General features: G+C 44.0%; 1 protein-coding gene across 1 annotated transcript in view; it reads left to right on the top strand.

The window, feature by feature from the left end:
* METTL15 (methyltransferase 15, mitochondrial 12S rRNA N4-cytidine) overlaps positions 1-12,186 on the top strand; it is a 325,568-nt gene that overhangs the window by 149,133 nt on the left and 164,249 nt on the right. The gene's annotated exons all lie outside the window — the stretch shown is intronic.

Here is a 12,186-nt window from a genome sequence, read left to right as displayed (position 1 = left end):
GGATTTTTCTTCAGTTTCTGTATCAGTGATAATGGTTACCAGTAAAAATAGAGTGGTCTAACCTTCCCCACTTTTTTTGAATACTAAAAAAGGTTATATCTAGAGATACACTTTAAGAAATGCTAACCAGTACAGTTGGAATATTGACTCAGAAACGAAAAGACAGATTTCTGGTCAATAAAGGTCTTGAGCGAAATTCTTATGTTTGTTGAACTCCTCTAACAAACACTCATATATCAATATGGGTGGACTGACTGTTTAAAGCTGAACTCCAAGCAAACCATGAAATATTTAAAATACACTTGTAAATATTTTTTATATGCAAAATGTTTTGTAATTGTGTTCAGCCAGTTATGAGATCCAAGCATGCTTGCCAGACAGCATAATAGATAGCAATTGGGAACACAAGTAGAAGTAACAGGCTGATTTCTGAATGAAGGTGACAGAGATAGCTGAAAGCGCTCTGTATCAGTCTAGCCTAGCCAGGGCACTGACCATCCTTTTCTTCACTCAGGGTAATAAATACAGTTTGATCATTGCTCCTGTTCTCTTCTGCTAATTTTACAGTGAAGGAGCAGCACCTGTCAATATTTGATTGACAGCAATAATTTGCATTGAATGTTGCCCTCCAACTTGTTCTGCCATGGATGCATTACAGAACATTATTAAAAAAACAAATTGATACTTAAAGTGAAAGTCCAGGCTATAACTAGCTAAAGCCTGGTACACACATACTGAAATTCGTCTGGTTTAGCAGGAACTGGCCGAATTTCGGTACGTGTATACCACTGTCTGTTAAACAGTCCTGTTGAACAACCAGCATTTGATCAGTGCTTGCAGTCAATGGCTGCAAGTGTTGATCTGTGTGTAATGATGAGGGGGAAGAATATGCTTATACATATTTATTTTCAGGGCGCTCTGGTCTGGTGACATGAGTGCTTGCTTCAGGGGGGAGGAGGGACAACTGACAATGGATGCCCCATAGTAAGCCTTTGGGTGTTGTTTCCACCCAGACATTCCAATCGTTGTTGGCACTCTTTCCTGTCCCCTAAAGCCATCTGCTTAGGAGATCACTAGACCAGGCTAGAGGCTCCTGAGAATAGGTAAGTGTCAGCACCTGTGGTAGTGAGCCCTTGTAGATAGTCAACTTGGGGTTCCCCAGGCCGCAGAGTCTAAGCCCCAGCCTGCTCCTTCACCAGAGGCCCTGATGGTGGGGATGGACTTGCAGCAAGCTGGGACCAGGTCGCGGCCCCAGGTACACCCAGCTGAGGATCTGGAGACCACTCTTGGGAGCAGAGTACAATGGAATCAGACAAACGGAAATCCGATAAACTAGTCGAGGTCAGGACGGGAGGAAAACAAGCACAGTCAGAGAACAAAGACGGGGTCGGTACACAAGTAGTCAAATGCCGGATACAGGTGATAGCAACACACAGGAGCTCAGACAACTAAGAAGTTGCTCAGGCAAAGTGGCCCAGACTGAGCATGTCTTATATAGGTAGGCAAACAAGGAGTTGGGCCAGGAAGTGATGGAAGGGAAGGAAATAAAACCCAGAGAACAGCAGACGACCCCCATAGGTGAGCAAAGACAAACACACATGTGAAAGGGATCAGGAATAGCACTGCAGCAAGGAGGTGTGACAGTAAATATGATCATCTTCGTTCTACAGGGTAGTTAGAGTAGAAGGGGGATGGGGCAAGTTTTATTTGTTATTTATTGCTATCCAGGAGTCTGTTAGAAATATCTACCCTCACATCTTGTCCTGCTGACTATGTTTACCAGACAGGAAGTGAGGGCAACTTTTCAATGACAGCACAGAGCTAAGAATTCTCTTCTTTAGTAGAGGGGGGACTAGAACCCCTGTGAGATTTTTTTTTTTTCAGTAAAATATTTATTGAAAAGTACAGGTCAAGGCTCAGTAGAATACATTGAGTAAACATAGAGAAGCATTTTAGTAAAGACAATCTGGATTTGCAATAGGATAAATGCATAGGTGTGGCACACATTTACTAACCAAATGCAAACACTAGAGAGGAGTATGGTGTGTGGAAGAAGGAGAAAAGGAAAAGGGTGGGGAGGGAGGCTGCAGAGAAGGGGGGGGGGGGAGATGTGGCAGAGCAGAGGAGAAGGATGGGGAAAGGAGAGAGGGAGGGGAGGAAGAAGGGAACAGGTGTCAGCAACCGAATCTGCACATAGGTCGATATATAAGAGTGTGCCACAGTCAAAGCCTTGTTCCTTGCATACTGGTATGCAGATAGTAGGTTTCATCAAATAGTAATTCCGTCAGCAGATTTTGTCAAATTTTTTTCATACAGTTATGATTGGCAAACGTTAATTTATAAATTGGAAGAACTGTGTTAACTGCATCTTTCCACTCCTCTGCAGTAGATGATGGAGGAGCCTTCCACTTTAGAAATATGGCCCACCTAGCATAGAATGCCAAGTAGAATACAAATAATTCAACCTAGCGGGTTTATGCTATATTATCAGTCATACCGACATAGATTAGTACACCAATAACATATATAGGAAAATACGGGGGCCTCTGGAAAGTGATAGGCCGACTACAGAGTTGACGGTGGATGCCACCTCACCCCAAAAGGCCTAGAGGCAAGGACATGTTCAAAGCATATGAATAAGGGTTCCTTCTTTGTGAAGAATCTCTGACAAATACTGTATTTTAAGTTTTTAAATATATAGGGGGCAGTCTTTGCGGGGTGTAAAAGCTTGAGCTGAGTAAATCTGTCTCCAGCTGATATGATATTCGTCAAAAAAGTGTTCTTGACATTCAGACCAGTCTTCCTCCATGAGAAAACGGATATTCACATGCTATCTCCTATAAAAGTCATCAACCCTGGGCCTGTGGACAACATTGAGGTTGGCATAAATTGAAGAAAGTGGATTGTCTAAACCAGGGGTCCCCAAACTTTCTAAACAAAGGGCCAGTTTACTGTCCTTCAAACTGTAGGGGGCCGGATTTTGGCCAGTGGAAGTAGAACATGTCCTGGTGTCATTGGAAGTAAACAGTGCCCCATCACTGGTTTATATGAGAGGAATAATGCCCCATTGTGGGTGTCAGTGGGAGGAATAGTGCTCCATCATTGGTTTATATGAGAGGAATAATACACCACTGCAGTTTGGAGACCACTGGTCTAAACCATCTTTCACAAAAAGTTCCTCAAGTGGGTGGGGGAACAATGAAACTCTGTCAAATTTGTACATTGACTGCATGCCTTGAGTTGGAAAAAAATTAAAAAAGCATATGGTTGGGCAATTGAAAGTCAGCCTTCAGAGAATAGAATTCGAGGAAACATACCCAAGAGATAATGTGGTGCAATAAGGTGATACCATGTCAAGCCCAGATCTAAGAAGCTGGTGTCATAAGTGAGGCAAGTTGGGATTCCCCCACAGTGGGGTGTGGAGGAGTATACTCCAGGTTTGTGGTATTTCAGAGAGGCTTGCACCCAAACCCTCAAGGCAGTGTGCACGGGCACCATGACAGCCTCACTAGACCTGGGGCCCTTAAACGGTAGGTTGCTCAGCTACATATATGATCCCAGAAGTCCCACCTCCAATGTAACTGCCATGTTCCGCTTGATCAAGCAAACCACTAGTACACGGTCACCTAGACTGCCGCCCAGTAATATTTCTCAGTAAGGGAGAGCTAGTGTAGGAGGATGTTGTAGAGCTGTCCTAGCCAGTCTGGGCATCCTCTCTCACTGACTGGGGTGTGCCAGAATAAGTATAACATTTTTGGGCAAGAAGACCATTTTTATTAGATTAAAACCTACCCACCTGACTCAGAAGGAGGGAGACCTAGCTCTGACATTGATGTGAAAATTGGTCTGAAGTGGGTTGAAGGTTATCTGATGCATGACCAGATAAGTCTGATTAAACTAATACCCCTAGATATTAAATTTGGTGACCTGGTGGAAAGGAGTGGGGGCCATAACCAATGGTGTCGATGGATTTAGTGGGAACAAGAAGGATTTATCCCAATTAATTTTAATACCGGAAAAGAGTCCAAAGGTGTTAACAAGTTCCAACAGCAACAACAGCGAGGCCGTATTGCCTACCAAATATAGCAGAACATTATTTGTGTAAAGGTAGATCCTCTCTTCCCACAGACCCACCGATTGACCCCTGAGTGACTCAGAATCCCTAATGAGGATAGCTAGGGATTCCATGGGGATAGCGGGCTGGCTGGGGAGGCTGCAACACTTACAGTCTGAGTTCGCTCTCTGCAGGAAATCCACACCCCTGTCTTTTCCATAAGTGCTCTCTCTGATAACCTCATCCTCAGTGCCCAGAGAGCATAGCAGCCATATTGGAAAAGGGCAAAACAAACACTGCATAACAGAAGTATACACTGGAAAATGGGCAAAGAAATTATCACATCACTACATTCTCCCCCTGCTGAAAATCCTTCCAACCCGGCAAGGATATACACATAAAACAACAACAAAACATAGCATGTTAACATTGTTGTCGCCTTCTGCAGACCACTTCTCCAGAAGCAATCTATTGCAGAGATTAGCTGCAAAGAAAACATGGTTAATAACAAATAGGCATCATGCTAACCAGTCTGGAATGGGCTGTAATCATGTTCATGAGAACATGAGGTTGTACAGCATAGTTCTGTACAGCATAGCAGGGTCTTCCCAAGGTGTCAAACAAGATCTCCTCTCCTCAAGCCCTCAGGCATTAGTCCAGATAAATCTGGGACTGCACTAGTGGGAAAACTTGGTGCTCCAATCATGTCTGGAACTGTAGGCACAAAGTTTTGGGCTGTTGGTTCAAATGCAGGAGTAGTTGGGTTCAGACTTCCCCTCTGAGGAAGGCCCCCATTAGTAATGGTATGCGCCTGGATCTTTCTCTAAAGAGCGTGCTATCTGTTAGGCGCATACTGTGTTGAATACTTTTAGCACACCCAACATCCATGTCATCAGTAGAGAAAACATCATTGTATTCCATTAGCTGCTCTTCTAGTGCTTGTTTGTGCTCTGCAGGACTATCAGCATCATTAAGGTGAAAGTCTAATTTGGCTTCTTTCTCCTTGACCTTGGCAGGGTAAGAGCTAATGGTTTCCACTGGGTAACAATAGGCTACCTCCTGCCAGGCTGGTATTATAACTGGGTATGTGGTAACATTCTGAACACTAACAACATCAATTCTTGGACATTTTAAACGATTCCTTTCTGGTACTATCTCCCAGCCCTTCTTTGCAGTCTCTTTCGGATCAGTCTCTAGCAGGAAAAAGCTTCCGTTTGCACCCATTGAAATTTCCACAAAAACCCGCAACACTCTCACTCCCTCGGCTGAAAGCTCTATGGGATGCCATGGATTCCCCACACATCCTCCAGGAAGATCAGGAGCAAAACATTGGCAGATATTTTGAAGTTCTTGAGCAACAGGCAGTGAGGGTAGAGGAGTACCCTGTTGTGGCTGAAGAAACCTTTTGAAAGCAGCCTCAACGGCTTCAACATTGGAACCCATAATCATAGGAGCATACTCACTACCCCCGGGTGGAGGGCTCACATAGGCAATGACTTTAAGTGGGGGATCCTCGTCAGCTGTCACACCAGAAATGCGAAGCTCAACTTCTAGACAACCATCCATAAAAACAGGATTTTCTCCCATACCATAAACAGGCATAGTGTCCATAGGTTTCAAAGGGAGGTGGCTTAAGTGTTGCTGATAGAAGGGTCTGTAGATAATAGTCAGCTGAGAGCCAGTGTCAAACAGAGCAGTAGTGGGTATATCATTAACAAACAAATTGAAAGTACATCTGCAGCCTACTGCAGCCAGTTTAGTGAACATTTGTTTTCTTGATTTTCCCTGTTTTCTTTTATACATTTGTCCAGCTTTACTGTGAATTTCAGAACTATCAGCAAGCAGTGGACACTGACGAACTGTGTGGCCTGCTTGTCCACAGTGGAAACATTTAATATGGAAGAGAGGCTTATCACTGGAGGTTTTATCAGCAGATAGAGCTCTAGGTTGTGGAAGTGATTTCGCACCATCAACGTGGTATTCTCTTATTGCTGAGCAATTCAAATGTTGCTCTTAATTCCTCTGTCGATCGCCATTACCCGACTGGAGGGACCCCTAGCCACGACCTTTCTCAGGAATCTAAATTGCGTGATATGCTGCAAGCTTTTGGTTTGGTTGATGTCTGGCGGGAAATGCATCCTACGTCATGGGAATACACTTTTTATTCGGCCCCACACCTGAGCTTTTGTAGAATAGATCACGTTTTCATTTCCTTCCAACATTTATCTTTAATTCAAAAGATTGTCATCTCGACCTCACCCCTGGTCTGATCATGACCCATTGGTTTTTTTCACTGTGTCTTTCTGGTATGGCTTGGCCCTATTTTCTGTGGAGACTCAATGAATCCCTGCTCACCACTCAGGCTTCTTGCTCCCAGGATCTTTCGCACATGCATTCCTATTTTACAGACAATGTGGGTTCTGTATCCTCGGCCATCACTCTGTGGGAGGCTCACAAAGCCACCATAAGGGGTTACTTGATTCAGATTGCCTTGTCCAGGAACTGGGCCAGAGAGAAGAGGATGTTGGAATTGACCTCCCAATTGGCCATGGTAGACGCTACTTGGAAAGCCTGCCCAACTACGGCTAATAGGAAAGCTCGAGATGTAGTGGCTGCTGAACTTGATCTTCTTTCCACTATATGAGCTAAGAAGGCCTTGCGTTGGGCCGGACATAGGTTTTATACATGCGCCAATAAACCGGGGCCAATGTTTGCTAAGAAACTTAATTCGCTAGGTCACACGCATAAACCTGTTCAACACCGAATGAGGGGCGGTGGCTTTACCTCGGACCCTGTGAAGATTACACATAGAATTGCAGATTTTTTTGTCCTCTCTTTACCAAAAACCGAACACCTTTGTCGCGGAAAATTCTGATAGTTTTTTCGCTGAGCTGCACCTACCCTCTTTATCCGTTGCAGCCCAAGATGCCCTGAATGCGGTTATCTCCAAATCTGAACTCTACCAAGCCATCAAACCTTTGAGGACCTCCAAGGCTCCAGGCTCAGATGGGTTTTCTGGGCTCTACTATAAAAAATTTGCCACCGTTCTGGTTCCTTACTTGACGGCCTTTTTCAATTCTTTGAAGCAGGGTTCCCGGCTTTCTTTGGAGTCTCTTCAGGCGCATATTACTATGATTCCTAAGAAGTCTGAAGATGCCTTTGAATCGCAAGCTTTCAGACCGATCTCGCTGCTAAATGTGGACTTGAAGTTTCTGGGAAAGGTTCTGAGCACCCAAATTAGTAAGTATCTACTCTCACTTATTCATCGAGATCAGGTTGGCTTCGTTCCGGAGCGACAAGCTGCTGATAACATCCGTAAAGTCATCCATCTCATTCATATCTTACATCGCCGCAGGATACCGGGGTTTCTTTTATCCCAGGACATTTATAAAGTGTTTGATTTGCTTTCTTCGGAGTATTTGACATATACGCTGTCTAGATGGGGGTTTGGTGATGCATTTCTGGCTTGGATCTCAGCTTTATATTCGTCGCCCTCGGCCTCTGTGAAATATGCAGCTTTTTTTTCCTCATCTTTCCCTATTTTCAGGGGCAGGAGACAGGGATGCCCATTATCGCCTGCTCTTTTTGTTCTCGCACTTGAACCTCTAGCTTCAGCCATTCGAAATCACCTGGATATTTCTGGTGTCCCCTATGTCGGCACTCAATACAAGGCCAACTTGTATGTGGATGATGTTGTTTTGATTTTAACCAATCCTCTTATCACTCTCCCCAATCTCCAGGTCATATTGGATTGTTTTTCGACTATATGTGGCCTTCACATCAATTTGCCTAAAACCACAGCATTGAATATTACGTTCCCTGCCGACCTGGTTGAACGGTTGCAGACACAATTTCCCTATCATTGGGCATCCCATTCCCTGGCTTACCTTGGCGATACACTTACTTCCTCCTACTCTGCCTTATTTTCGGCTAATTATTACCCCTTATTGCGCTCTGTTACTTCCCTGCTTCATTCTTGGCGGTTTCCTTTTTTATCATGGATTGGCCGGATAAATGCTGTCAAGATGACTATCTTGCCGAAGATCCTGTACTTTTTCCGCACTCTCCCTCTTCTTTGTGAACTGAAAAGCCAGATTCTCCGTTTTATTTGGGCTCATAAACTTCCCAGAGTGCCTAGAGCCACTGTATATACTCATAGATTACAGGGAGGTTTGGGAGTTCCACGTTTCTAGATAGTACTTGGCGGCTCAGATTTCCCAGTTGTCTATGCTTCATGCCACAAGAGATATCCCATTATGGGTACTCTTGGAATTACCCAACTGTGCTCCGCTTTCCTTAACTACATTGCTTTGGCTCCCGCCTAAGTTGCGCCCTCTGGATTTGAGCCCTATCATGCTCCACAGTTTACGAACCTGAAATTCTGTTAAATATTCAGGTAATTTGATATCATCGTTTCTGCCTCTTTTGCCAATTACGCATAATTATTTATCTCCACCAGGCCTAGAACATCCCCCTTCTTTCTCTTGGTGGACCTCCCGTGGCTTTGTTATTGTACATGATTTTCTGAGCGCTTGTAAGTTTCCATCATGGGAGTCTCTTCGAGAATCAAGGGGGGTCCCGCCACGGGAAAATATCGGTATTTGCAATTGCACCACTGGGTCCTATCCCTCCGTTGTACCTCTACATACCCTTACCACAAAAAGCCCTTTGAACACATCTGTCAGCATTCCCCAGGGTCCCCTGGTCTCATTTCTGTAATTTATGCCTCTCTTAACTGTAGGTCCTCCTCACTATCCCTGTCTTATGTCTCTCAATGGGAGCGAGATCTGGGTTTCTCGATTGCGGCGGAGGATTGGCATAGGGCCTGGGGGATGGTGGCGAAATGTTCATTCAATACAGTCACTCTTGAGACAGCCTACAAAGTTCTTCTGCGGTGGTAGTGGGTCCCGGCTCGGACTGCTCACTTTAATCCGACTGGCGGAGATAGGTGTTTCCGGAACTGTTGTCTACGTGGGGACGACTTGCACATTTCGTCGTCATGCCTGCGATTGATAGGCTTCTTGTCTAGGGTTTTTGGTTTGCTGCAAATGCTATTTCATATTACGGTCCATAGGGATGCAAGGGTGGCCCTCCTGCATTGCCCAATTTTGGGTCTGTCTAGGTCTCAGCAGAAATTGGCATCTTACCTATTTATTTCGGCCAAACGTGCTATAGCTTAAGCTTGTAGAACCCCTTTGGTTGTCTTCCAGGGGGTGAAGACCCGGATGAATGCTATGTTGATCAATGAACAGATGTCTAGCGTTCTTCATGATTCTCATCCGAGATTCCTTAAGGTTTGGGAACCTTGGATACGTTATTCCTTGCCATCCATGCCTCCTACTAGTTATGGACTCTTATAGTCGTTGCCCTGGATCAATGATTCTTCTAGTCTTACTTTCCTCCATGTTTTCTGTCTGATTCTTTCTTTTTTTCTTATTTTTTTTCTCTCTCTATGTTTTTACATTTTCTTTTTCCTTCCTTCTAACCTTTTTTTTTTTTTTCCTCTCTCTCTTTTTCCAGTAATATGATGGATTGCTGCTGCTATTATTTGGTTCGGCTTTTTGCCGTCCCTCCTTGATGTCATTGGTCATTCCGTTATTTGGCTAATACAAGTCAGCAGGATGTATCTGTTTATGTGTTATTGTTCTGCTCTGCCCCTGCGTGGGCATATCTTGAGCTTGTTGTATTCTTAAAACAAAACTTTCTTAATAAAAATATTGAAACAGAAAAACAGTAATATTTAAAAATAACTCCATATAAATGCCCATGGATTGGAATAGGATTTCCAACAAGCTTATTTGGGTGTAATGATGAGGTGTCATCAAACCTATGGCCTTTATAGTGTATTTTTAATCAATTCCAATCAGTCACAAATCATAAAATGAGGGGTAAAAAAACTATAAAAACGTTAAAAGGTATCAGAGTTCAATTGTGCTTTAATAAATTGTGCTTTAAAATAAGTCATATCGGTATTAAAATACTTGAATCACAGCTTAACACCTTAGGCATCCAGCAGAAGGCACAGAGCAAGTGGCATGGGTTAACGGGTCTAGTGATGCCAGTGGAGGTTACTTTCCTGCCTAGAAGCAACTGCGAGAAACTAGCTGAATGTGGCTGCAATTGATTACATTTTACTAAGATTAAAGTGGAGTTCCACCTGAAAATAAAAAACCTAAAAGTCAGCAGCTACAAAAACTGTAGCTGCTGACTTTTAAAATACAAACACTTACCTGTCCCTCGGTCCTCCAGTGTCTTCACCACCGCTGGTTTCACCGGCCGTCTTCTCTCCTTGGCGCCGGCATCTTCAGTGGGGGTACCCGGTTGTGACAGCTTGTGGCTTCACAGCCGGGTACCCACTGCGCATGCGCTTTTTGAATGGCCCCATAGTCTTCTGGGACCTGTCACGTGTCCCAGAAGACTACGGGGAGGGAGGAGGGGAGGACAACATCTGCTTCCGATCACCTGGGTGATCGCAGCAGAAGTGGGAGCGGGTACCTGTCAAATTCGGGTACCCGCTCTCCAAAGGTGCCAATCCTTATTGAGGTGCGGGGGACAAAGGCTTAAAGCGGAACTTCCCCTTTTGGGTGGAGCTACGCTTTAGGAAAAGCCATGTAAAGCATGAACGTTTAGTACAGCTGCAGATTTACATATATAGACTGGTTGTATTTGTTTGATAATTTATAAATGCTTAAAAATGTTCTATTTTTTATATGTATATATTTTGGATGTTACAAAATGCTTGTATGGTGATGCATGCAATAAGGCTTTTTTTTTTTTTTTTTGAGTGAACATTCAACCACTTGCATTTCCTTTCTAGCATGACCAGAGATTAAAGCAGACCTCTGAATGGACATTTTTTCCATAGTAAAGCATGTCAAAATTGAGATTGGTATTGAACTCCTTTACTTTGGTGTACTGTTCTATGGCAATGTGGCCGGCATGCTGTTCCTAGCATCAGCAACTCCAGAGACCTTGCCCTGTTTTATGGTGTAGCCAGGTGTTTGGCAAATAATGGAGAGTAGGAGAAATACTGGCTGCACTCTGTAGCTGCTGCCCTGTGGTGCTGAACTGGTTAGCAACTATATCCGTAAGAGAAGGTTGCTACTGAGCAGGAAGAGTTCAGTAGACTTAGTCAGGCAGCACGGCACTGTGGGCACTGTAGTCCAGAGGAGATAGACTCTACTGTAATAAAGCGCTTATGAACTACATTTACTAGAGCAAGATTGCTAGTAGGTGGGGAAAGAGCTGCATTTTCTTAGACTGTACAGGTCAAATCTTCCTCTTGCCATGAGGGCACCTGGAGAGAGCACATCGCTGTCAAGTGTGCACCACGACTGCTACATAGCTGTGTCCTGAGCAGGATCTGGAGTGCTGAGTCCAGGTGTGCTGACAGCCAGAGTCACCTGGGTGCAGCACAGAGAGTGGACTAATCGCTGTGTGTGACCGAATGGTGGGCTGCAATATTGCTAGGACTGGTGAACTGCTGTTATGGGGATTTACTATCTGCTGCTAGAGAGAATGAGCCCTTTAGGAACTGAGCATACAGCCATCCAGTAGCCTTATTGCTCTGTGAACGTTTGACTGGGACTATTCTCATGTGTACCAACATTACAACAGTGCCCCAGTGCTAACCGGCTGAAGAGTTAGGGCTAAAGACTACCCCTTTACAGCTGCTACACAGAGACCTTTACCTATTGCTTATGCTAAGAGGTACCTCTCAGGGGACATTGCACTATATCCTAGATATTCTACTTGAGTGGACTAGTTATAGTATTATTTGCATTGCAGTTGTTGCTTATAGGCACCATTGATTTCTGACTTTAATGATTTATGTGTTAATTCTAGTCTAGTGGCACAGAACATTGAGTTACTTTATACTGTCTAGCAGACTGTGTTTTAACCTACCTTCTGTATGTTCATTTCAAACTACCATTTTTTGCAACCAATACCAATACATCGAGTTCATTTACCACTAAATGATCTTGTATCTATTTTCTGATACTAATTCACAGTCAAGTTATTGTTATCCACTCTTGTGTTACTATAAGTGCTTGCATTAGCTTTCAACCAGGTGTGTCAGAGTGACTGAGGTTTTTGTTGGAGTCAAGGTGCAGAACAGAAAACCCAAATTA

The sequence above is a fragment of the Staurois parvus genome, unplaced genomic scaffold (assembly GCF_062004578.1).
Source record: "Staurois parvus isolate SC_StPar_1 unplaced genomic scaffold, SC_StPar_1.0 ptg001472l, whole genome shotgun sequence".
NCBI classification, from domain to species: Eukaryota; Metazoa; Chordata; class Amphibia; order Anura; family Ranidae; genus Staurois; species Staurois parvus.
Note: the sequence above shows the minus strand (reverse complement) of the source record. Positions and strands in the feature narration are given on the sequence as shown.